This window comes from Sorex araneus, chromosome 1 (genome assembly GCF_027595985.1).
Source record: "Sorex araneus isolate mSorAra2 chromosome 1, mSorAra2.pri, whole genome shotgun sequence".
Classification (NCBI taxonomy): Eukaryota; Metazoa; Chordata; class Mammalia; order Eulipotyphla; family Soricidae; genus Sorex; species Sorex araneus.
Window position 1 is genome coordinate 311,561,441 of NC_073302.1, and position 27,884 is coordinate 311,589,324.

General features: G+C 37.9%; 1 protein-coding gene across 5 annotated transcripts in view; it reads right to left on the minus strand.

Annotated features, from left to right (window-relative positions):
- The window catches only part of GALNTL6 (polypeptide N-acetylgalactosaminyltransferase like 6), a 1,098,691-nt gene that overhangs the window by 282,238 nt on the left and 788,569 nt on the right, over window positions 1-27,884 (minus strand). The window lies entirely within an intron of this gene.

The following is a 27,884-nucleotide window of genomic DNA, read 5'->3' on the forward strand; positions in this document are numbered from 1 at the left end:
TGCACTGGGACTGTGAGCTGGGCTATGCAATTTCTGGCAGAATTTTCCCTGGACTTTATACAGAAATCCAAAGCCGCGCGGCCGCTGCTGTGTCCGCGCGACTTAACATTTATAATTGTCAGCAATGTGAAACAGTTCCTTTTGAACAGGTTTGACTTGGGGGGAATCTCCAAATAATAACAGTAAGTTTTTGTTGAAATATTGAAGGTTATTAATGTAGCAGCCACCTCTGTGGACTGTGAACTAAGCAAAAGCCCCACGGTGGCCGACGCGGCATGGTGTACACCATACTATGAGGCGCGGGAAGGGGGATGAGGGGTGGGAAAAAAAAGGGAAAAGGAAAAAGGAAAAAAGAGTTATGTAATTGTAGCAGTGGGGATACATATCTCTTCATTTCCAGCAATGGAAAACTAATTATCAAATGCTTCCTTGGTAGTAGGTCTGTCTCTCTTGGGTAGAAACTCCAACAACTATAGTGAGTTTTGTGTTGAATTATGGAGTGTAATCAAGGTAAAGAGAAAATGAAGTGAAATTCATTAGTTATACAGTAGGGGGTAGGGGGTGGGGGCGGGGGGTATACTAGGGTTTTTGGTGGTGGAATATGGGCACTGGTGAAGGGATGGGTGTTTGAATATTGTATAAATGAGACATAAACCTGAGAACTTTGTAACTTTCCACATGGTGATTTAATAAAAGGTTAAAAAATATATATATGTATGTATGTATGTATGTATATATATATATATATATATATATATGATGCCCCAAACTATAGAGAGAGCTCTAGAGGCACACAAACCAAGTTTGGAACCAGCTTCTTGCAGAAATGCCTCTAGACTGTGAACTAAGCTACGGCCCCGTGCTGCCCTGGGAAGGGTAAGGTTTTTGTCCCTTGGCCTTTCCTTTCGGGGGCAGTGGCATGGCGACCGCCATCTTTCAGAGCCCAGTGGACAGAGGTGAGAGTTTTCAGTGACAGGGCACATGGGAAATCTCAGGATGGAGGGTTGATACTGGCCCTGCTCCTCGCCCAGACGAGACCCTGAGCGCCCGTCCACAAATGGCTCCTCCTCTTCTGACGGCCATGATCCCAGAGGCACACAAACCAATTTCAGAACCCAGTGGCTTCTGGCAGAAATCACTCTGAATTTAATTACTAAAACACCAGAAGTCCAAAATCTTATATTCTTCATTACCAGCAATAGAAAACAAATTATCAAATGATGCCTTGTGGGTTTTCTGTCCAAACATTGAATATAATAAAAGTAAAGAGAAAGTAAAGTGAAAATCATCTGCCACACAGGTAGGGTGGGGGGTGGGACGGGGGTATACTGGGGTTCTTGGTAGTGGGACATGGGCACTGGTGAAGGGATGGGTGTTTGATCATTGTATGACTGAGACTTAAACCTGAAAGCTTTGTAACTGTTCTCATGGCAATTCAATAAAAAAAAATTAAAAAAAGAATTTAGTATTATTGAATAAGCAAGTGAAACTATAGGAAATAATTTTAAATCTAACTTGTAACTGTGTATCTCATGGTAACCAAATTTAAAAAACCAAAAATTTGGAACATGCAAAAAATTAAAAAATATATTTTAACTAATATGGAATTAAAAATACCCTTTAACTATGAAATTCATAATTTAATATGTATTTAACATCTATCTAACTTAAAGAAAAGGAAAAACATTGCCTAATGGGGACATGTATTGTACATATGAATGCAAACTTATTATTGATACTTTATTAAACTCTGGTAAACCCAGCAGTTATTGACTATTCCTGAGAAATAAACAGAGTTTTTCCCCTTTTAATGTGGGTGGGAAGGTGATATTTCCAATGTCACCACAAGTGTAAACTACTTTGGGAAACCTCGAAATAATTTTGATATACTTGAACATAGAGCGGTTGATGTGTAAGGGGAAGTGGAGAATGAGGCAGAATTGCACTTCGGGCATTTTAAAAGCAACTTTCAAGAATAGTACAATCTGGACGTTGGGACATGGATTTTCACTTCATTTCTCCTATATTTTAAACAGTTTCAGTGAGCTCTCTGCATATCAAATAGAGGCATTCTGGGAGAACATCTGACATCAATGATCTATTTTTATTTACATTTAATCAGTTCATGTTGCAAATAGCAGTATAAGCAGGCCCATGCATTCTTCTTAAAAATGGATAAATTGCATCTTTTTGGTTGTTTCTGGTCTAACACAATAAAGTGAAAGACAGTCTGGTTTATTTCTGTGTGGACAAGTTTTAACTGGCTTGAAGGTCCCTTAGTTCTGATTTATTAAGTATTTTTTCAAGACCACAGTTGGAAAAGCAATGCCTAAGTTCTGGGCTCTCTTAGCCTCATCAGTATGTAAATCAAGTAGAATACAAATGCCCCACAAGCAAAATAGTCAGAATGACATTCCCGCCACTGCATATGGATGAAGCCATGGCTGATAAATTCCTTCCCCAAATATGCTCTCTGGCTGCATTATTTATGGACTCTGAAAACACAGGTTGACTTCTGCAGTAATTCCTTAGCACTATTCTATTCCTACTGTCGTCCATGAGCTCTAACTGATCCTTGATAGAAACTATTTATCCTACTCTTGACAACAAACTTGTTACTCTAGATCAGCAACAATTGCCTTAATTTTTTTTCAATCTTTACAAGTTGGAAGGACAAGTGAAGGTTTCTTTGCTTTGGCTGCCTTTATATATCTAAGAAAGGACTTAATATTCTTTATGGTCATTTTAATTAGGAGTACAGCTTGGGATTTTTAGGGAATGCTGCATTCTCTGAATGTTCAAATAAATGTTCTCAATAGTGTTTAGTTCGACTTCTTCCCTGAAGTCTCTCTTTCTTTTGCCATTATGTTAGCGCTATTGAAAGCATCCACAGAGACAGAAAAACTTGTTAAGCAAATTTAATGGAAAATACAGACTTTTTTCCCAGACAGTCACAAAAGGAAAAAAAAAGGACTTTTTTTGCAACATAGATGTGGAATGCATAAAATACTTCAAAAAAGTGCACTGCAATCTTCAGGGCAAGAAAGATAGTCTATAAAATATCCAAAATTTCCACCAGGGAATGAGTACTTTCTCTTTGCCTAAAATCTGAAAATTCCCTCACCACTATACATATTAAAACAAGCTGAGGGACTGAAATGATGTACCCAGACTGAGAGAATGTTTAATAGGTTATATAAGAAACAGAAGTGAGAAGTGACAAAGGATTGAATTGGGAGAGAAATCATTCTTAAAAGAAATCCCTTTCATTATCTCTGCTCCAATTTATTTTGGGGCTAGCATCTTCATTCACTAAGCCTGGTGAGTTTCTGCATTGCTTTACCATTGTGACCTTTGCTGTTTGATTCTTGCAGGAACAGTTGCCTTTGTTTTTTGCGGGGTGGGGGGTGGGGGAGAATGTTGATAGGACACTAATGGACTATTGGCCTGAATGTGGTTAAGGTGATCAGTGGCCTTAGTTAGAGTTCCATAGGAGAGGCTAATTTGTTGTTCTTATGGGATATGGTGGGGAAGATTATTAGGCAGCCGCTGCTAGGAAAATCATGCTCACAGGTCTTGGAACTTGTAATTTGTAAGTATTAATACCTTGCATTTTGCACCAATAATTTGGAGGTGCCACCAGTTTGGGACCCACCATTGTAAAGCTTCAGCACCATGTCTGCTCTAATTTATTTTTTAATTTAGCTATACTGGACTTGTAACATTATATTAGATTTAGCTACATATCAGAATGATGTGATACTTGTATATATTGAAAAATGGCACCATCACAATTCCAGTTAACATCTGTTGTCATACATAGTTACAAAACAGTGTTTCTTATGATGAAAGTCTTGGCGATCGTTAGAAAATTTCTGAGACATAGTACAACATTATTAATTATAGTCACTAACCTGCATATTACAATTCCATGACACTTTTATTTTATTGAGGTATTGCACTTTGCTATATGCTATATATAGGTATATATATAGATATAGATAGATATATATTAGATATATATCATTAGATATAGCAGTTTCATGCATACATCATTCCAACCCCACACCTATCACCGGTGTCCACTTCCCTCCACCAATATCCCAAGAGTCACTTCCATCCACTCTTCTCTCCAGGTAAGCTCAGTTCTGTGAAGCATCTCTATGGTTCTGTTGCCTTTGTCACTTATTGGTTCTTTACCATGTATCTTTATATCCCCCCATATGAGTGATACCATTCTGGATCTACCCTTCTTCTGACTGACCTACCTCAGCATGGCATCTTATAGTTCCACCTATGCCATAGCAAATTGTATGCTTTGATGTGTATTTTTTTTTTTTTTTTGCTTTTTGGGTCACTCCTGGCTCTGCACTCAGGAATTACCCCTGGCGGTGCTCATGGGACCATATGGGATGCTGGGAATCAAACCTGGGTCAGCCGCATGCAAGACAAATGCCCTACACGTTATGCTACCACTCCAGCCCCTGATGTGTATTTTTTAACTAGAAGTTTATACCATTTTTCCCTCTTCAAACACTCACGCACTTTATTTCATCCTCCTCCTGCCCCCAACACACACAAACACACTGATGCTTTCCTGCTTCTGGTAACCTCCGATCTGCTTTTTGTCTGCATCTTTGAGCTTTTAAATTCACCTCAACATGTTTTTTCGGTTTGGGTTTAGGGGCCACACCCGCCAGTAGACTTGGGGGGTTCCCCCTATCTCTGGGCACTGGGGTTGTCCTATCTCCACTTCAAAGTTTTAATGAGTTGTTTCTTCATTCTGTCAATTTGTACGTGCCATGATATGACTTTTGAATGTTGTTTGTTGATAACTTCTTGAATGACTTCCGCTTCCCCAAGGTCATCATTGAAAAAGGAAGCTAAAATACGCCCTGGTGGGCTAGTACAATGGTTAAGTGTTTCCCCTGGATATGGCCAATTGCTTCTTTGAGTTTCACCATGAGCATAGCATTTAGAGTAACCCCTGGAGCACTACTGGGTGTGCCCCCCAAATCATACTCTCTCTCTCTCTCTCTCTCTCTCTGTCTCTCTGTCTCTCTCTCCCAATGTGATGCCTTCCCACTCTTACACACTTATTTTCTATACATTTTTGTGTTGTTGGGTGTGATCATGTATTTGTGGGAAAGGCTAGAAACATAGCATTTCTTCTGTCTGGTCAGTTTTTATGGAAAGCAACATGAAAATATCTCCAAAGATGTCAGAATAGAACTCCCATATAACCCAGTCATACTACTTCTTGGCATCTATCTCCAAAACACAAAAAATCATTAATTGGAAAGTATATATGCACAACTTTGTTCATCACAGAGCTTAGTATAATAGCCAAGGTGTGGAGTTGACCCAAATATTCAACGACAGATAAATGGATTAAGAACTTGTGGCATATATACACAATGGAATAATATGCATCTTAAAAAAGAATAAAAGCATGCAATTTCGTGTTACATGAATGGAACTAGAAGGTTACATGCTTAGGGAAATCAGTCAGAAGGAAAGGAATAGATAGGGAATGATCTCTCTCATAGGTGGGACTTGAAGATACACTGCAAGGTAGCAGCAAAGGTCCAAAGGCAGCACAAGGAGAAAACTGATTCGTACAACTGAGTTTGTGTGGGGTGTGTGTGGGAAGTTGATAGGAAGGTCACTGGGATCCTTGGGGGAGGGAGGGAGGTATACCGATGATGGTTGTGGGGTATTGGAATCATGCTCATGGAAAACTATAAAGAACTATACCTTAAATCAGAGAACATCAATCAAAGTTTAAAAAGAAAAAAGATTCATATCTTTTCTAAGTTGAGGGATGTGGGGGATATTTAAAATAAGATTTGCACAGCTATTAATGTGAAGTTACCAACATCCAATTCAACCAGACTATAATTTAAAAAATACATAGTATGTGACCACTCACTTATTATTTTTTTTCAGGTGCTACTAATACTTTATGTTGTGACCAGTCTTCATCTACTAAGTAGAATAAACAATCAGCCAATGGTTAGACCTCATCATATGGGAATCGCTGAAGTAGAGGCTGCTAGGGGAAAAGCCCCATTACTCTGTGCTATGTAGTTGTTCACAGCTCTCAGTTACGGTTACACCTACTAGGGCTCTTTAGTAAACAAGGACTTTGAGGGTCACAGGATGTATAGATTCAGATAGCAGTTTCCCTTCCAGGAGGTCCATTTATTCAGATGCTGAAGGATAATATAAACATGGAACTGGATTTTACCTTTTCAATATGCCATTTAAAAAAAGTTACATTTCAGAAGTATTTGTACGACTCAGTCTTTTTTGGGAACATTAATTCTCTGTAAGTCACTATAGTTGATTGTTCTGCACTCTCTCTGTAATATAAATGCATTTCTATCCACATTGCCGGTTTCATTTTATTCTTAATTGTCTCATAATACATACTCTCAAATCAGAGTTGACCACTATTTGATATAAAGTTAGAAACCCAAGCTGCTGTTTCTCCAAATCAGCATTCAACAGAAGCATACTGGTGATTCATTCCTGGATATTATTATGCTACTACTCTGGAGAATGATAACTTGTTCAATGAGTATAATTTTATCTCAAATATGGTTTTTGTTTTGCAAATAATTGCTAAAAGAAGTCATGACAAAGTCCTTCCTAAAATTCTCCAATAACTTCATTAGAAAATAAATGATCTCAAGATAACATGCAGACATTTGTTGAGTTAAACTTCAAGTATTCTCTGTAAGAAAGTTCTACTTCTTTCTTTGTTTTGGGATAGAGAGACACATACTCTATGCTCAGGGCTTATTCCTGACTCTGCATGCCGGGTTCACTCTGAGTGGGCTCTTGGGACCATGTGGGGTACTGGGGATCTAATCCAGACTGGCTGTTTGCAAACAGCCTGTACTAAAAATGTCCTACCTGCTGTACGATTGCTTGGGCTCTGTAGTCAATTTCTAAGCTTGATTTTCTTTATGTATGACTTTATTATTTTAAAGAGGATATATGTAGGCAGTTCTGGACAAATGAAAGAGGCATATAGCAGAGGGAAAATCTTTCTGTTGATGTTACTCAGAAGGAATCCATTTTTCATTTTCTTCTAGATATGCCTCTCACAGTATTCAATAAATGAAAAAATTAGGCACTTATATATTTTAATAATTCTTAAAAATCATTTTCATAGTTATATATAGGTAACTTAGAAAAATACAATAATATATCAATCACTTATCTAAATATTAAGTATGATATTTGAAATTATGTAAATTCATATATTTAAAATATTCTATTACAAGCGGCTGTACAAGTGTCTGTTATATTGATTTTGTTATTTTCTTAAAATAGATTTGTAGCATGAAAATTATTTTAAAATGCATAATAACATAGCACTTTGAATTGTATATTTTCAAATAGCTTTTAAAAATGTTTTAGTAATTGACTTCTCATCTTGTTCAATTATCTTCCTTCAGTTTGTTAGGAAAAATGCTATCAGGATTAAAATGGCTTTCTCTGATCATCAGCAACATTGAATATTCTTTATTTTGCATTTATATTTCTTTGTGCATTTTCTGTTAGTGTAGCTGATATTTCCAAATTCTGAAATGCCGATCCCAACTCTCAGGTCTTCATTAAAATTCTAGAGGAATACAAAGACTTCACATACATTTGATTTTTTAGAAAAACCAAGTCTCTATTTTCAGGAAAGGTCTTTCCCTTCATTCCAAAATCCGGCGATATAACAATTCTCACTAATGGCATTTGTCAAATTAGGTGAGTCCCAGAGCCAAACAAACTCAAATAGATGCAATTTTTACTTAGATATTTGAGACAAAAGTTTCAGAAAGATGTTTACAAGATAATTATTTGTCTATTTTGTCTTATGTAGCTTGATTTAGGAAACTTTAATAGAAAAATCAGAATTTGTAAAATAAATTACAGTGCAGTGATCTTCAGACCTCTTCCTTCATTCCAGTCTATGATCCACAGGATTTACACACCTGAATAAGGGCCAGGGATGCAGCTCAGTGCTAGAACAATTGTATTTCATTTGTGAGGTCTTGGGTTCAAAGCAGACACACACTCATGTAATTAAATATATTAAAAAGATAGAAAATGAAATTGTTCCAAATTTTTTCAAGCATTTTTTGATTGTTAGTGAGAATATATATGTATATATACACACATATAGTGTATATATATCAGGTACATTATAATATTTATTAAAAAATCAATGGAGTACTTAGATCAAAGTCTTGATACATCTTTTACTTTCTAATTCCTGATTACCAATAAATGTAGATTTTAACAATGCAATTGTATTGGTTCTCTAATTTTATTAATATAAAATTCATGGTGTCTATACCTCTTTGCTATCTTCAGAGTGCAAGTCACTGAGCTGTAAGAACTTTTTCTTTTCCTCTGAATCACTCCTCAGTAACCCAGTGTGTATACTCAACAGTGTTCTGTGCTTGGTAAATGGTGACTGACAAATGAGTTACTCAGGGGAACCATGCGAGTAATTCATTTCTCGGTAGCAATTATGTCACTGGCAGCCATTAAATGGCAGACTTGAGAGCATTTATTTCAGCCAAGAGGAAACACTAAAATGTGAAAGTCTTTTAGTGTGTTTTTGCCATCTATCTTCCTTACTGGGAAAGTAAGTTTTTCTTATCTTTGAACACTCACAATACTTGAACGAAGGCCCAAAACATGCTATTATTATTCAGGGTTTTGTTGTTATTATTGTTGCTGTTGTTGTTGTTTGTGGTTTTGGGGCCACATCCAATGGTGCTCAGGGCTTAGTATTTACTCTGAGCTAGGAAGAACTCCAGACAGGGCTCGGGGAACTATAAGTGGTGCCATGATTGAACCTAGGTCATTGGCCGAGTGCAAGGCAAGTGCTCTACCAACTGTACTATCTCTTTAGTCTAAGATTTGTTTTCTTCTCCTCCTCCTCCTCCTCCTCCTCCTCCTCCTCTTCCTCGTCCTCCTCTTATTCCTCCTCTACTCCTTTACTTTTGTCATGTCTACTCTTTGAAGGAAATTCCTTACCCATCCTGCTATTTCTTCTACTTTAAGAGTTAGCTGTTGCATTATTCACATTTACCTGCTCAACCATGGAAAGTCATGTTGATGAATAATCCATAATATGAGCCATCTTGGATGGAGCTAATGAAACGAAGGGGAAGAAAAGGAGATGACAGAATAAAGGTGAAGTTGGCCACAGCTATTTTATTAGCACTCACTTTTTGGAGTAAGATTTTTCAATTGAACAGTTTTTTTTTTTAAATAATTTGTCCCCTTACTGGAAATTATTTAACAGCTTTTAAAATAAAAGCAAAAATGATGACCCTCTGCTCTGCTCCTAAAGACTATGATCCGAGAGGTCTTCTAACCCATTTTGGCACCCAGAGCGGCTTCTTACAGAAATGCACTGGACTGTGAGCTGTGCTACAACCCTGTGCCACCCGGGGAGGGATTTTCCCTCTCTATCCTGTTTTTCTGTGTGGAAAATGGTGGCAGCAGCAACACCCATGTGGCGAGAGCCACCTCCTAAGACTCTCAACCCAGAGGTATGAATTTGCTGCGATGTGGCTTGTAGATAATCATGGGGGGGGGCGCGTTACTGGCACGCTCTCGGCCCAGATAAGATCCGGAGCTGCCGCGCGTGAAACAGACCCTCTGCTCCTAAAGACTATGATCCAAGAGGTCTTCTAACCCATTTTGGCACCCAGAGTGGCTTCTTACAGAAATGCATCTAGACTGTGGACTGAGCTAAAATATCAGAAATCCAAAACCGCTACTGCAAGAGCTCATAGAGTCTTCATTTTCAGCAATGAAAAGAAATTATTAAATGATGCCTTTTCAGCAGGCTTGATTGTTGGGGTAAATTTTCAAACAATAGTAGTGAGTTCTCTATTGAAATATTGAATGTATTAAAAGTATAGAGAGAATAAAGTGAAGATCATTAACTACTTTGGTGGGGGGTAGGTGGGATTGGGGTTCTTGGTGGTGGAACATGTGTACTGGTGAAGGGATGGGGGTTTAATCATTATATGACTGAGACTTGAACCTGAAAGCTTTGTATTTTTTTCACGGTGATTCAATAAAATAAAAACTTAAAAAAAAAGCAAAAATGAAATGGAATGAAACCATTTTGACCACAGGAAAAAAGTACACAACTGATATTCAAACACACAAATTTCCTATACTTGACTTCTCTTTTCTGTATTTCTGTAATTGAAGAAGCATATATATCACTGAGACTAGAAAAGTAATGGACTACTTAAGCTTTTCTAGGCCATCAAAAAGTAAATCTACAAAATAAAAGTGCTTCAATTGTTGTCTTCTGTACAGTATTTAGATTTTTAAAACATGTTAACTGAAGGCTAAGAAATTTTTTGAGGTATAACTGACATATGACATTTGCTTCAGGCACACAATAGAATGAATTTGTATCTATTTTACCACAACTTAGCTCTTACACAGATGTACTTTATTTAATGATAGCATTGCTTTTGTTTTTGTTTGTTTGTTTTGTTTTATCGTATAGCCTAGTTCTCCCTATTGGAGAATCTGGCAAGTTTCTGAGAGTTTCCTGCTCACATGGGAGAGTCTGGCAAACTCCCCATGGCATATTTATATGCCAAAACCAGTAACAATGCTGGGTCTCATTCCCTTGACCTTGAAAGAGCCTCCAGTGAAAGGCAACATTGGGAATGACGAGTAAAGAGAGGCTTCTAAAATCTCAGGGATAGGAAGAATGGAGACGTTACTGAGACCACTTGAGAAAATGGAAGATCAACGGGATGATGATGATGATGATGATGATGATGATGATGATGATGTTGCATTGCAGGAATGATCAGCATGATCAGCATAATAGACCTAAATTAAGATAATTGGACTGAAAAGACAGGTCAAAAGGCCAAGTGTATGCTTAGTTTTTGGGAGGCCTGGGTTCAACTCCTGACAGAGTATGGTCCCCTGAGCTCCACTGGGAGCAACCTCCTTACTCCACTGAACATGACCCCTTTCCGCTCCAGACAAACAAAATATGCTTCCTACCCATGTAGTTGCGTTAACTGCAAAGAGTAGATCAACGATTAACCCTCCCTTCTGGCATAATTTAGCATCTGGTTACATACTTGAATTTAAAAATATGTCACTTCTTTTGAGCTGAAGAGTTCAGCAGATAAGAAGGATGCCTTACATGCAGCCAACTGGGGTTTGATTGCCCAGCACCCCATATGATCCTGAAAGTCTTCTAGGTGTGATCCTTGAGCGCAGAACCAGGAGTAAGCCCTGAGCACCACTGGGTATGGCCCAAACCCCCTGTCCCCCAAGAGAGAAAAATATGTCACAAATTTTTCGGGGGATTGGTGTTGAGCTGCACCCTTTGACTACATACAAAGCAAGTGACTTAACCCTTGTATTATCTCTCCAGCTTCCAAAAGATATGTTCTTTTACCCCCATTACTAGCTAGCTTCATCAAGTTGAAGATTACAGTGTTTTATGAGTCAAAGTATCAGATATCAAATAATACATGATAAAGAAAGTGCTAGGCTCATTTGTGGAATATAAAGTAACAGAATGGGATACTTACACCCAAGAATAGTAGAGATGAGTACAAGGAGGATTGCATCACGGTTTGGAAGCCTACCTCACATGACGGGGAAAAAGGCAGCTCAGATAGAGAAGGGACCATTAAGTAAGGGGTGCTTAGAGGCCTGCTCAGGATAGGAGATGCATGCTGAAAGTAGGCTATAGACAGGACACAATGGCCATTCAATCAATACCTCTATTGCAAACCACAACACCCAAAAGGAGAGAGAGGGAGCAAAAGGGAATGCCCTGCTACAGAGGTGGGATGGGGTGGGGAGGATGGAATGTGGGTGGTGAGAGGGATATTGGGATCATTGGTAGTGGAGAATGGGCACTGGTGGAGGGATGGGTACTCGATCATAGTATGACTGAAACATAAGTACGAAAGTTTGTAAGTCTGTAACTGAACCTCATAGTGATTCATTTAAAAAAGTAAGTTAAAAAAAAAAGAACCTGAATGGGAAAAAAGAAAGAAAGAAAGAAACACAATGAAAGGAATAGAAAGAATATAGAATATAGAAAAAAGAATATATAGAATAAAGAATATATTCTATTAATATAGAAGTTTTATACAGTAATTTCAAGTTTATATCTTTAAGGTTATTTTTATACTTTCTTTGTATAAAAGACAGCATGCTCACCTGTTTCTATAAGTTCCATCCACATCTCTATGCCTTTCTTTTTTTATTTGTGACTCTCCTTATTAGCTAGCATTGTTCTGAGATTTTTATAGTTAGGTATGTGAGTGAATTTTTTCTCTGTCATTTTATCTAACTTCAATATACATTGAAAAACTTCCATCTCAAACTAAATCTTACAATATTTTGTTTACCTTCTGGAAGCACTAAAAGCACTGTTTTAGAAAACTGATCCAGAAATTTTATTTTAATGAAAAATTGTGATACCACTGTTGTTTATTCTACAATTGACTCAGTGTGTTTCATTATTATTACTTATGAAAGAATTTAGTGATATCAGCTTTTGAAACTTAAAATAAAATGAATGAACAGAGTCATGCCCATGAACCACCTCTGATGCCATGTAAGCTCTTTCACTGGGCATGATCCACTGCAGCGCTGTCTTAGCACTGTCATGCCATTGTTCATCGATTTGCTCGAGTGGGCACCAGTAACGTCTCCATTGTGAGACTTGTTACTGTTTTTGGCATATCAAATATGCCACGGGTAGCTTGCCTTGCAGACAGGATACTCTCGGTAGCTTGCTGGGCTCTCCAAGATGGAGGGAGGAATCAAACCCAGGTTGGCTTGATGCAAGGCAAATGCCCTACCCGCTGTGCTATCACTCCAGCCCATGATCCAGAGACGCATAATTATATTTTGAGAGCAACAAGATGTAGAGATTCTTTCAGACTCTGTGCAAGACAGAGTTGTCTGGGATAACCTGGAGGGTTCCTAGCAGCCCCAAACCTCTGCACTCCAATCACCGCCATGCTCCCACTGGACTCCACTGCTCAGGATGAGTCTCATCCAGAAATTTATCTGTTGAGAAACTCAGGTATGTATGTTTTGTGACTGAAATCTCCAGGCTTTCACAGAGTTGGGAATGGGCTACATCCCCCATCTCCCTGTACTTCCTGAAGCCCTGGCAGTCATCCACATGCCCCTAAACTCCACCCAGTTAAAAATTTACCCCCAGATTTATCACCTCATTAAAAATTTTGAGCTTTTGGGAACAACATTTCAAACTTGACAACACTGATAAACCAGGACCCCAGATTGTATGTAGCACACCAGATTGGATGGGATGTAATGTACACGGTATTCAGCCATGAATAACAAAATATCAACACAGAAGCCTTAACCTGTAACAGCATTTTGGTAATATCTTATACAAGGCCTTAATAGCTCCATGGTAAGATACACAATCTTCACTAATTTTCTTTTGAAGAAACATTTTTTTGATCATTCTTTTAGCAAATTATAACAAGCAATATAAAATTAATTAATGAAGTCCTGCTTATGGGGTGGTTCAAGGGGCTGGAGCAATAGCACAGCAGTAGGGTGTTTGCCTTGCATGTGACCGACCCAGGTTTGATTCCCAGCATTCCATATGGTCCACTGAGCACAGCCAAGAGTAATTACTGACTGTAGAGCCAGGAGTAACCCCTATGCATTGCCAGGTGTGACCCAAAAAGCAAAAAAAAAAAAAAGGGTTTGGGAAATTGGAGAAAACGGCGGTGTTAAGGTGCAAAAAAATAAGTAGTATAAGCAATCAGTGTTGGCAGGGATGAGGTGAAATATGAACTCTCAGCCACTGCTGATGGCAATGTTGTCTGGTTCAAACCTTATAGAAAAGAGCATGGAGAGTTCTCAGTATTCTTAGATTGAACCGCCGTGATCAAGCAATTTCACTTGTGGGCGTCTACTCCCAAGACAAAAAAAATCATTCATAAAGACATATGCACATCATTATAAATTGCAAAACTAAGTATAGGAGTGAAATATAGCATCAACCTAGGTATCCAATAACAGATGAATGGATTATGAAGATGTGGTATAGGTACACAATGGAATACTACGCAGCTGCAAGGAGTGATATAGTGAAGAAGGGGATGGGGTGTCTAGATTACCCTTGACTTCAGAGTATGGAAGGAGAAAGACAGAAGAAAAGAAATTAAGGGGGAAGGAAGATAAGAACGAGAAGTAAAGGTGGGAACAGAGGTTGGGGCCCCACTTGTACTGGTGATGTGGGAGAGTAGTATGGCTATATGCTCAAATCACAGACTCAACAACACTGAAAATCTGAAATCTAAACAATAACAACTGAACTTTGAAAATGTACCTGTCAAGATGGGTGGTATAGAGGGGTGGGTGAACACTGTGGAATGAAATTGACACTGATGATGGGGATGCTGTTGGAATATTGTATGCCTAACACTCAACTATCACTAACCATGTAAATCACAGTTCTTTAAATTAAAAATTTAGTTTCTCCCAAATAAATGAACAGTTTCAAAAAATGATAAACTCTTAATATTTTGTTCATCCAGTTTAAAAACCCTGAAATCTTTTACTCATGTGATGTCAAAGGTTTATGTAGAAAACATTCATCACATAATTTTATATTATTAAAGACACAGCGGTAGGGTGTTCGCCTTTCACGTGACTGACCCATGTTCGATTCCTCCGCCCTTCTCGGAGAGCCTGGCAAGCTACTGAGAGTATCGCGCCCGCACGGCAGAGCCTGGCAAGCTACTTGTGGTGTATTCAATATGCCAAAAACAGTAACAATAAGTGTCACAATGAGAGACGTTACTGGTGCCAGCTCGAACAAATCGATGAGCAATGGGATGACAGTGAGTGACAGTGACAGTGAAAGACTTCATAATAAAGTATTCAACAATAGATAAGTAAAAACATATACTTTCATAGCTGTCAATGACCAAATAGTTAAAATTTTAATCTTTATATAGTGATTTTCATGGTAATGGAAGTTCTAAAAAATAGGTAAATATATTTTAAAAAGGAGTGCATTTCTCCACAGAAAAATTGTAATGGTATGTGCAAAAATATAGTTTTGGATTAAAAAATTTAAAGTGCTTTTTCTTTTTTTATAGTTCTTAATTTTCAGAGTTTTAGCCCGGCAAGCTACCGAAAGTATCCTGCCCACATGGCAGAGCCTGGCAAGCTACCCATGGTGTATTCTATATGCCAAAAACAGTAACAACAAGTCTCACAATGGAGACGTTACTGGTGTCCACTCAGTAAGTCGATGAACAATGGGAAAACAGTGCTATAGTTATAATTAGAAAATAGAAATATGCAAAATTTTTAAAGGTTCATAATAATGAGCACAGTAATACAATCTTGGACATATTTCTGAAGCAAGCAATTCAACATGAAGAAGAAATTCACTGTCACTGTCACTGTCATCCCATTGCTCATTGGTTTGTTTGAGCAGGCACAAGTAATGTCTCTCATTGTGAGACTTATTGTTACTGTTTTTGGCATATCGAATGCGCCACGGGTAGCTGGTCAGGCTCTGCCGTGCGGGCGCGATACTCTCGGTAGCTTGCCGGGCTCTCCGAGAGGGGTGGAGGCATTGAACATGGGTTGGCCGCGTGAAAGGCAAACGCCCTACCCCTGTGTTATTGAATACTGTAAAAATCTTAAATTCAAAATTAAAATGCAGTTTTGTAAGTTAAATTTTTAAAATGAACATCATGAATAGTAAATAATATACAGATCATACATTTCTATATTATGTTCATTTTAATATTTAGTAAATTTGCAGTGTGATATTGAATGTACCACTTGGGAACATGAGATATACCAAAATATTAATCATATTATTGTAGCATGATAAATGTCACCTTTTTCAGTTTTCATCATTGTGCTTTTGTAAAAACATTCCTTTTTATTAAACAAAAACAAAAGCACATGCATGTGGCTTGCATGTGGCTGACACTGTGATCATGTTTGAATCTCAGACCACATATGACTCCCTGAACACCACCAGGGGTCATGCCTGAGCAAAGAACCTGGAATAGTTTCTGAACACTGTTGGGTGTGTGTCCTTTCCCTGCTCCCTAAACCTAAAACAAAATCATTCAGGATTCTCATATGTTCTAGTGATTAGTTGTTTGCATAGTGAGACAGAGAATAGTTAAAAATACATATCTATGTGCGCACACACCCATGCGCGCACACACACAATCTAGATGTTTTTCTAGCAAACATCTATTTAACAAGCTTATGCCCATATTACTTTGATATGCGATTAACATCATGCACAATAAGGCTTTTTTTTCAAGTTCTGACTCATGGGACTTGCCAATTTCCTCATTCAGATTTAAAAGCAAGTGCTGAGTTGCTATGGCTTAATATAATTACTCATCCCTTTCCAGGCCACCAGAAATTCCATTAATGTAATAATAGTGGCTTTTCACATTTTTCAAAATGCAATAGAGACAGTTGTTAGCAAAATTGATTGACAGAGCTGGCCAAACTAGGGGTGTTGCAATTATTACTTGTTCCGGTGACTTTTCATAGCTCAAAAGACTAGAAATCACAATGCACCAAACTGGCCTTTGTACAGCATGGATGTGATGTTGACTATTGGGCTACTATGTGCTATGTAGGCTGAAAATGAGCATCCTGCTCAATCATGGTTGTTATTGTTTTTGCTTTTTTTTACTTCAAAAGTCTCATGCACACTGGTGACCTCTACTGTATCACCCCTTTCTAAAATTGTCACTGCTTTCTTTTGTTGTTTAATAAAAAGCCAAGGAGTGTAAGGAATGCCTGTCTCTGGATTTATTTTGTCCTTCACAAGGTCTCATAGAGTGACAGAAAAATTAGTATCTTTAGAAATCAGTATTTTCTTCAAATTGATGTGGTGATACTTTTTCCATAGCTCTCTTTAAGGACATAATTACCCACTACCTTAATGAAGACATTTAACTCCTAAACTCAACTCCATTTTATCTTTAACCTAAGTACCTAAATTTCAAAAAAAAAATGCATTTGGTGTGTGATTTCAGTGTTTTGAGACTGATGTCTCAACAACCTTTGAAATTAGAGTTAGTAATGTTTACTTACCTTCCTGTTTTATAGAGAATGCTTACTAAAATTCTATCAGTTGCAAATTCTCCCAAGGGAAATCCAAACATAAAATCAGTTATCAAAAGACAATACTGTGTCAATTGACTTGCTTGACTGTATTCACAATACCAAATTATTCCTCCCACATCCCCCCGACTAGTCTTTCAATATGCCGGATGCTCTGAAAGAGTCAAGTTTAAACTCGGGCAAACTAAGCCATTTTAGATAGCATTACTTAATGCTAAGATCTCACTCATCACAAGCCAATTAGAGCTGTGTAGGTGAAAGGGAGTTCTCTTTCATAAGTAAATTTCTAGAAATTGGATTACTTAACAGCACATGAGCTATACAGACTTAAGTAGCAAAATTTGTTACCAGCAGATCTATCTTAAGAGAATGGGCAAAAGAATTTCCATAAACAGAAAATTTTAAGTGAAGAAATCTTGGAGCATCAAAAGAAAGAGCAAAAACATGAACGGATACAGTAGACTTGACTTTTCATTATTTTTCGCGTGGGTGGGTCACATACTCAGGGCTTACTCCTGGCTCTGGGTTAAAGGATCACTCCTGGCAGGGCTCTGAGGAATCATATGGGTGCTAGGGATCAAGTCCAAGTCTGTTGGGTGCATGGCAAGTGCCCAACCTGCTGTACTATTGCTCTGCCCCTAACTTCGAGGGCTTTTTTTTTCAGTTTTCAATTAATTAATGTTTGAATATCGGAGCAAAAATTTTATGGTAGGCTATGACTCACAAAGCCAAACTGCACCATTTGGGAAGACTGAATTCAATACTGTCCCCCAAGTATTGCTGGGTAGGGTCCCAGAATAAAAAAAAAACCCTCCAAACAAAATATTACAATGTAGTCTATTGTGACTCTCAATGTTTATGGGGAGTTTTTTAAGAAAGTGCTGTTATAAATTATAGAAAGTAAGTGAGCATAAAGGCAAGAAGAATATCTATTTTTTGCAAAAGAAAAACATATAGCTAAGTAAAATTATCCTGATTCATGAGCATTGAGGGAATATATCCATGAGAAGTTTAGTCTTTTGAAAGTGTCAGTGCAGAAATTGGTTTCCAGGAAGATTACAACTTCTCCTGACAGGATCTGCCAAATTTCTAGACAATAATATTGGTGTTATCTGAGGGAATATACAGAATTTCTGTCCTCTGATTTATTTTGGTGAGTAGTTGAGAAAAATAAGGTTATGGATTTAAAAATCGAAAGGACTAATTTTTTGTTAAAAACTTATTAAAAATCATAAAGTTTGTAAAAGAATACCTTATTCCATATTGTTTGCCTTGTAAAGTTTATCTCTTTTAAAAAAAATTGAGGTCGGGGCTGGAGCGATAGCACAGCGGGTAGGGTGTTTGCCTTGCACGCGGCTGACCCGGGTTCTAATCCCAGCATCCCATATGGTCCCCTGAGCACCGCCAGGGGTAATTCCTGAGTGAAGAGCCAGGAGTAACCCCTGTGCATCGCTGGGTGTGACCCAAAAACCAAAAAAAAAAAAAAATAAATAAATTAAAAAAATTGAGGTATAATTGACATACAGCATTGTGCTGAATTCTAATGAATTCAACTGTATACTGTAAAATGATCATCATAATAATTAATATGCGAATTAGTTAATATTAATATGTCACATAAGTTGCAAGACTTTTATTTTTATTTTTTTTTCAGCTTTTTTTTTAAATTTTTTTTATAATTTATTTATTTTTAATTAGAGAATCACCGTGAGGGTACAGTTACAGATTTATACACTTTTGTGCTTATACTTCCCTCATACAAAGTTCGGGAACCCATCCCTTCACCAGTGCCCATTCTCCACCACCCGTAAACCCGGCGTCCCTCCCACCCTCCCCACTCCCATCTCCCCCCCACCCCACCCTGCCACTGTGGCAGGGCATTCCCTTCTGTTCTCTCTCTCTAATTAGCTCTTGTGGTTTGCAATAAAGGTGTTGAGTGGCCGCTGTGCTCAGTCTCTAGCCCTCATTCAGCCCGCAACTCCCTTCCCCCACATGGCTTTCAACTACAATGTAGTTGGTGATCGCTTCTCTGAGTTGCCCTTTCCCCGGAACGTGAGGCCAGCCGCGAAGCCATGGGGTCAACCTCCTGGTACTTATTCCTACGGTTCTTGCGTATTAGTCTCCCACTCTGATATTCTATATACCATAGATGAGTGCAATCTTTCTATGTCTGTCTCTCTCTTTCTGACTCATTTCACTCAGCATGAAACTTTTCATGCCCATCCACTTAACTACAAAATTCTTGACTTCCTTTTTTCTAACAGCTGCATAGTATTCCATTGTATAGATGTACCAAAGTTTCCTCAACCAGTCATCCGTTTTGGGGCATTCGGGTTTTTTCCAGATTCTGGCTATTGTAAACAGTGCTGCGATGAACATACATGTGCAGATGTTGTTTCGATTGTACTTTTTTGATTCTCTGGGATATATTCCCAGCAGTGTTATTGCTGGGTCAAATGGGAGCTCAACCTCTAGTTTTCTGAGAATCGTCCATACTGTTTTCCAAAAGGGCTGAACTAGCCGGCATTCCCACCAGCAGTGTAGAAGGGTCCCTTTCTCCCCACATCCTCTCCAACAGTGGTTGCTTTTGTTCTTTTGGATGTGTGCCAGTCTCTGTGGTGTGAGGTGGTATCTCATGGTTGTTTTGATCTGCATCTCTCTGATGATTAGTGATGTAGAGCACTTTTTCATGTGCCTTTTGGCCATTCGTATTTCTTCCTTGGTAAAGTTTCTGTTCATTTCTTCGCCCCATTTTTTGATGGGGTTGGATGTTTTCTTCTTGTAGAGTTCAACCAGTGCTTTATATACCATTGATATCAACCCCTTATCTGATGGGTATTGTGTAAATATCCTTTCCCATTCTGTGGATAGTCTTTGGATTCTGGTCACTGTATCTCTTGCGGTGCAGAAGCTTTTTAGTTTAATGTAGTCCCATTTGTTGATCTCTGTTTTTACTAGATTGCTTAGTTCCGTGTCACCTTTGAAGATACCTTTATCTTCAATATCGTGGAGGGTTTCGCCGACCTTGTCTTCAATGTACCTTATGGTTTGTGGTCTAATGTTGAGGTCTTTAATCCATTTTGATCTGACTTTTGTGCATGGTGTCAGGTCAAGGTCTAAACCCATTTTTTTGCATGTGGTTGTCCAGTTGTGCCAGCACCATTTGTTAAAGAGGCTTTCCTTGCTCCACTTCACATCTCTTGCTCCCTTATCAAAGATTAGATGATCATACATTTGGGGTTGTGTGTAGGGATATTCCACCCTGTTCCATTGGTCTACGGCTCTGCCTTTGTTCCAGTACCATGCTGTTTTAATTGTTACTGCTTTGTAGTAAAGATTGAGGTTGGGGAGGGTGATGCCTCCCATCATCTTTTTCCCAAGAATTGTTTTAGCTAACCTTGGACGTTTGTTATTCCATATGAATTTTAGGATTGCTTGATCCATTTCTTTGAAGAATGTCATGGGTATACTTATAGGGATCGCATTGAATCTGTATAATGCTTTAGGGAGTATTGCCATTTTGACAACATTGATTCTCCCTATCCACGAGCAGGGTATATGTTTCCATTTCCTCATGTCCTCTTTGATTTCATGGAGTAGCGTTTTGTAGTTTTCTTTGTAAAAGTCTTTTACTTCCTTGGTTAAGCTGATTCCGAGGTACTTGATTTTCTGGGGCACGATTGTGAATGGGATTGCTTTTTTCATGTCCCTTTCCTCTGCCTCATTGTTTGCATATATGAAGGCCATGGATTTTTGGGTATTGATTTTGTAGCCTGCAACTTTACTGTATAAGTCTATTGTTTCTAAGAGTTTCTTAGTAGAGGTTTTAGGCTTCTCTAGATATAGTATCATGTCGTCTGCAAAGAGTGAGAGTTTGATTTCTTCCCTTCCTATCTGGATGCCCTTAATCTCTTTTTCTTGTCTAATAGCTATCGCAAGTACTTCCAGTACTATATTGAAGAGGAGTGGTGAGAGTGGGCATCCTTGTCTTGTGCCCGATCTCAGAGGAAAGGCCCTTAGTTTTTCCCCGTTGAGGATTATGCTTGCCGTAGGCTTGTGATAGATGGCTTCGACTATCTTGAGGAAAGTTCCTCCAAACCCCATTTTGGCGAGGGTTTTCATCATGAAAGGATGTTGGATCTTGTCAAATGCTTTCTCTGCATCTATTGATATGATCATATGGTTTTTGTCTTTACTTTTGTTGATATGCTGGATTATGTTGATTGATTTCCGAATGTTAAACCATCCTTGCATCCCTGGGATGAATCCCACTTGGTCGTGATGTATGATCTTTTTGATGAGTTGTTGGATCCTATTTGCTAGTATTTTGTTGAGGATCTTCGCATCGGTGTTCATCAGGGAAATTGGTCTGTAATTTTCTTTCTTAGTGGTGTCTTTGTTTGCTTTTGGTATTAGGGAGATATGTGCTTCATAGAAACTGTTTGGGAGAGTTCCTGTTTTTTCAATTTCCTGGAAAAGTTTGAGGAAAACAGGCAATAGGTCTTCTTTAAATGTTTGGAAGAATTCGCCAGTGAAACCATCTGGGCCTGGGCTTTTGTTTTTGGGGAGGTTTTTGATTACAGTTTCAATTTCCTTAACATTGATGGGTCTATTCAGGTATTCCAGGTCTTCTTTCTTCAGTGTTGGGAGATTGTAGGAATCAAGGAATCCATCCATTTCTTTTAGGTTCTCCTTTTTTGTGGCGTAAAGACCTTCAAAGTAGTCTCTAATGATCTTTTGAATCTCACTGGTTTCTGTTATGATGTCCCCCTTTTCATTTCTGATTCGATTTATTTGAGTTTTCTCTCTTTCTTTCTTTGTGAGTCTTGCTAGCGGTTTATCAATCTTATTTATTTTCTCAAAGAACCAACTCTTTGTTTCATTGATCTTTCGGATTGTTTTTTTGGTTTCGATGTCATTAATTTCTGCTCTAATTTTTATTATTTCTTTCCTTCGGTCTGGTTTGGAGTCCTTTTTCTGGTCCTTTTCTAAGGTCTTGAGTCGTGAAGTCAAGCTATCTATGTGGGTCCTTTCTTCCTTCCTGAGGAATGCTTGGAGAGCTATAAATTTTCCCCTTAACACGGCTTTAGCTGCGTCCCATAGGTTTTGGTAGCTCGTGTCTTCATTCTCGTTAGTTTCTAAGTATCTTTTGATTTCTTCCTTGATTTCCTTCCTGACCCACTCATTGGCCAACATTGAATTGTTTAGTTTCCAGGTGTTTGATTTGATTTTCCATGTTTGTGAGTGGTTAGCTTCTATCTTCAGCGCATCGTGGTCTGAAAAAATGGTTGATACAATTTCTATTTTTCCGATTCTATTGAGGTATGTTCTGGGGCCCAGTACATGGTCTATTTTAGAAAATGTTCCGTGTGCACTGGAAAAGAATGTGTATTCTTTCTTTTTGGGGTGTAAGGCCCTGTATAGGTCAATTAGGCCTCTCTCTTCTATTTCTTCTTTCAGAGTCAGTGTTTCCTTGTTGAGTTTTGTTCTTGTGGATCTATCTAGAGGCGATAAGGCCGTATTGAAGTCTCCGACTACAATTGTGCTGTTAGTGATGTCCTCTTTGAAGTCTGTTAGGAGTCGTTTTAAATATTTAGCCGGTCGTTCGTTAGGAGCATATACGTTTAAGAGTGTGATTTCTTCCTGTTGTACATATCCCTTGATAAACAGAAAATGACCTTTGCTGTCCCTTTTGATCTTTTTCATCCTAAAATCTATGTTGTCGGATACCAGGATGGCCACTCCAGCTTTTTTAAGGGGGTTGTTTGCTTGCAGGATTGTTTTCCATCCTTTGACTTTGAGTCTATGTTTACTCTGTTTGTTCAGGTGTGTTTCTTGCAGGCAACAGAATGTTGGGTTTAATTTCCGGATCCATTTAGCCACTCTGTGTCTCTTGATAGGTGCATTTAGGCCATTGACATTGAGAGAGATTATTGTGATGTGGTTTTGTGTCATCTTTCTGTGGGATTTGTTATTCTTATGGGGCTCCTCCTTGTCTTACAGTAGCCCCTTTAGACCTTCTTTCAAGATTGGTTTTGAGTCTATGAAGGACCTGAGCTGTTGTTTATCCGAGAAGTAGTGTATGGTTCCTTCGAGTTTGAGTGAGAGTTTAGCCGGATAAAGTATTCTTGGTGAGGCATTCATTTCGTTGAGTTTTTTCACTATGTCCCACCATTGTCTTCGGGCTCGGAGGGTTTCTTCTGACAGATCGGCCGTAAATCTGAGGGGTGCTCCTTTGTATGTGATTTCCTTCTTTGACCTTGCTGCTTGCAGAATTGTGTCTCTATCCATGGTATCCGCCATTCTGACTATGATATGCCTTGGGGTCTTTTTATTCGGGTCTCTTTTTGCTGGTACTCTTCGGACTCCTTGTATCTGGATGCCTGCCTTCTCCAGCTCTGGGAATTTCTTAGCAATGATATCTTTGACTGTGTTTTTTTCATTGGGGTTGCTTCCCTGCGGTTCTGGTACTCCAATGATTCTTATGTTGTTCCTCTTGAAGTCATCCCCCAGGGCTCTGATTCGCTCTATAGCCATTTTGAGGTCTTTGGCCATGATTTGTTGTTGTCTATAAGCTTTCTGCAGCTCATCTTCCAGATCACTGATTCTGTCTTCGGCTGTAGTCATTCTACTGTTGAGGGCTTCTAGTGAGATTTTTATTTCATCTACCGATTCCTTTATTTGTGAGACTTCCGTTCGAAGGTTTGAAATTTCTGCTCTCATTTCTGCTCTCATTTCTTCCTGTATTTTCTTGGTAGACCGTTCCAGCGCTTCATTCATCTCCTCCCTTAATTTATTGGATGTCTGTTCCATATTTGCTTGGAGTAGGTCGACTCTCCTCCAGATTTCCTCTCTGAATTGTTTATCTGAGAGGTCGTAGATGTTGGGAGCCTCTTTTGAGGTTTCTAGTATCTTTTCTTCTCCTTCTCTTCGTGGAGGGGATTTTCGCTGCTTCTTCATATTGTTATGGAAGTATAGGATTGGAACTTTGTAGGTGTTTATTCCTCCTACCTCTTGCTGGGAAAAGGCCGGGTTGGAGGGAGCTGGGCGGACGGGAAAGCCGGGGCGCTGGGACGCGGGAGGTGGCGGCGGCAAGGGTCGCAAGACTTTTAAATTGAGGTAATTTTGTGTTATAACATTATATGTTTCAGGTTTACACCATTAACCACCAACATGTGTATTTACTATATTAAGTTTCCAATAAAAGTTCAATTCAGTCCTTTACTGTACAATTACCATTATCCTGAATTATGCACCTTCTCTCACCCTTCCCTTAGAGATACAAAAAAATTAATTTTTGTTTTATTTAATTAATTAATTTATTTATTTTCTTGATGTACTATATATCAGACAGACTGAAGCGATAGCACAGCGGGTAGGGTGTTCATCTTGCACGCGACTGACCCGGGTTCAATTCCTTTGTCCCTCTTGGAGAACCCGGAAAGCTACCGAGAGTATCCTGCCCGCATGGCAGAGTCTGGCAAGCTACCCGTGGCATATTCAATATGCCAAAAACAGTAATAACAAGTCTCACAATGGAGATGTTACTGGTGCACGCTCGAGCAAATTGATGAACAATGGGACAACGGTGCTATCAGTGAAATCACACAATGTCTTTCTTCATCTGACTTATTAATGAAACATAACACACCCTAGAGTTCTATCTTGCTGCAAAGGGAAAGATTTCAGCATTGTTTTAGTTGATTAGTTAATATTTCATTGAATTTGATTTTTAATTCTTATTTCACTATCCATTAAAAATATACACCACATTTCGGTCATCTGTCAGTCAATATCCAAGTTACTTCCAATGATTGGATATTATAAATGATGCATTTACAAGACGGGGATGACATAGCCTTTTAAACTAGTGTTGTATTTTTGTTGTTGTTATTTATTTACCCAGAACTGGAATAAATGGATTGTATGGAACTTGTTATTTAAAATTTTTTTTGCTTTGGGGCCACACAAAGTTGTTACTTCTGACTCTGCACTTAGGGAACACTTCAGGGGTTTAGGGGACCATATGCGGCACCAGAGATCAAACCCAGGTCAGCTATATTTTTCTTCCTTTAAGGAATCTTCATACTGCTCTCCCCAGTGGCTGGGCCATGTTTTATTTTCATCATCAATATGAAAAAGTTTCTTTTTCCTAACATCTTCCCCAAGACTTGATTCTTATCTGTTGGATAATAATTCTCACAGTGTGGGGAGAATATCTCATTGCTCTGATTTGCTTTCCCCCCAATTGTGTGAATGAATATCTTTTCAGGTGCTTATTGTTCATTTGTATTTCTTTCATGGAAAACCACCTACTTGATTTTCTGCCCATTAAACAAAACTCAGATTGTTTAGTTTTATGAATTAATTCTATGCCTATTTGTCAGATGTATGATTTGCAATTTTTTTTCCCATCCACCCAGTATCTCATTTTGATAAAATTTTATATTTCATTTTGTTGTACAGAAATATAGTCTAATGTAGGCCCACTGGTTTAATTTTAGTTTGTTTTAGTTTTCATTTGTGAATTTTTTTTATACGTGTGTGTTGTCTTTGGAGAAGTAACCATTTTTTGCCCATTTTTGGCAAAAAGATAAATGGTTTGTCTGCTGTTCTATTGCTCGAGCCTTATTTCTCTCGTTTCTTGATGTATAAAATTAGGTTGCTCATTTGTGATAGTTCTTGTAGTAAACATTTATTGTAATGAATTCCCCTCTTGAAACTGCTGCATTGTTTTGATGGACTGTTGTTGACTATAGATTAGTTTTACTTGTCTCCAAGTATTTTGTTGAATATCTGACCTATTTGTTCAGTCGTATGTGTGAAATCTCACAGATTTTTGAATATTCACCTTCTTATTGTTATTGACTTATACATTCTTACTATTTCTACTGGAAAAGATGGTTCATGTGATTTCAGTCTGCTTTAATTTATTAATACTTGTTTTGTAATGTTCTAACTTGTTATGACCTAACCAGATTGATTTTCTATGCTCTTGTGAAGAAAGTATTCTTTGGGATGCAATGTTATAGATGTTTCCTCATAATATGTCATTCAGGCAAGTCAAGTCTACTTATTGACTTGCTATCTGGATATCTATGCTTGTTTTATATTTGTAAAATTTTTATCTTCTTTGACCAATTTATCATGGTCAGTTATTTATTAGCCTATCTTTGTTTCTTTTAACAGTCTTGCTGGTAACTCACATTTTCTGATGTGTATATAACTGTCTCACCTTTCTTTTGATTTCCATCTGAAAATAACATATTTAAAATTTTTCTATTCTTTCCTTTCTCTTGCTCTCTTTTCTTATAGTTAGATGACTTCAATATTATGCTTAGTTTATCTTTTGTGTATTTACTATGTTTTTGCTTCACAGCTACCATAAAACTTATACTTAATGACTTGTAATTGTCTCTTTTAAGTTGAGAGAATTTTAAGTTTAATAAAACATAAAGCTCTAAATTTTAAATTCCCATGCCAGCTTGAACCTTTAAAAAGTGTGTATTCTTAAAAATTATGTTGAAATAATAGTTAGTGGTTTTCTGAATTATAAGAAGACCTATGGTCAATTTGAGATCCCAATTCTTGCTAGAAATTTTTAGTTTATAGAGTTAATCAAAATGTGTCTGCTAATTAACATCCAGATTATTTGATGGTGATGGCTTCTAATTTTAGTAGACTGAACACTACCAAAATGATAAAGTTTAAAAGATTAATTTTAAAAAACTCTTTGTATCCTAAAAACTAAATTAAAAGAAAAATATCGGGGCTAGAGTGATAGCATAGCAGGTAGGGTGTTTGCCTTGTAGTCGGCCAACCCGGGTTCAAATCCCAGCATCCCATATGGTCCCCTGAGCACCGCCAGGAGTAATTCCTGAGTGCAAAGCCAGGAGTAACCCCTGTGCATCGCCGGGTGTGACCCAAAAAGCAAAAAAAAAAGATCCTATCCATAAAAACAAGAAATGACTTTAATTAAATTGTTATGAATTTACATAAAGTAAATCAGAAATATTGTGAGGACTACAGAAGGCATAAAAGAAAGTATAAAAATATGAATATGCCTGCTATTTCCAATTATACTGTCACTGTCACTTCATCCCTTTGCTCATTGATTTGTTTGAGCGGGCACCAGTAACGTCTCTCATTGTGAGACTTATTGTTACTGTGTTTGGCATATCCAATATATAATGGGTAGCTTGCCAGGCTCTGCCGTGTGAGTGTGATACTCTCAGTAGCTTGCCGGGCTGTCCAAGTAGGGCAGAGAAATCGAACACGGGTCGGCCTCGTGAAAGGCAAATGCCCTACCACTGCGCTATCACTGCAGCCCATTTCCAACTGTAAGCTAAAATTAATGTAATATGATGGGGAGTTACTTCAGAACTCAGTATAGACATCAAAAATTATTAAAGGAAATCAAAAATAAAGAATTTTATTACCTTTTAAATTCAAATATTAATCTAAAATCAATGTAACATAACTTTCAAAATCAAATTGAATATTGAACTAATTATAATTTATAATTATAGTACAAAGTTAATGTTTCAGGAAAACTTCACAAATTAATAAGAAAAATGGGTGACTTTTAAAATAAATAGTTTTAGTAAATTATTAATTTGGACAAATATTCTATTACTAGTTTTCAAAATAATGAAACTTTATATGGTTTGAACATGTAAGCTAGAAAA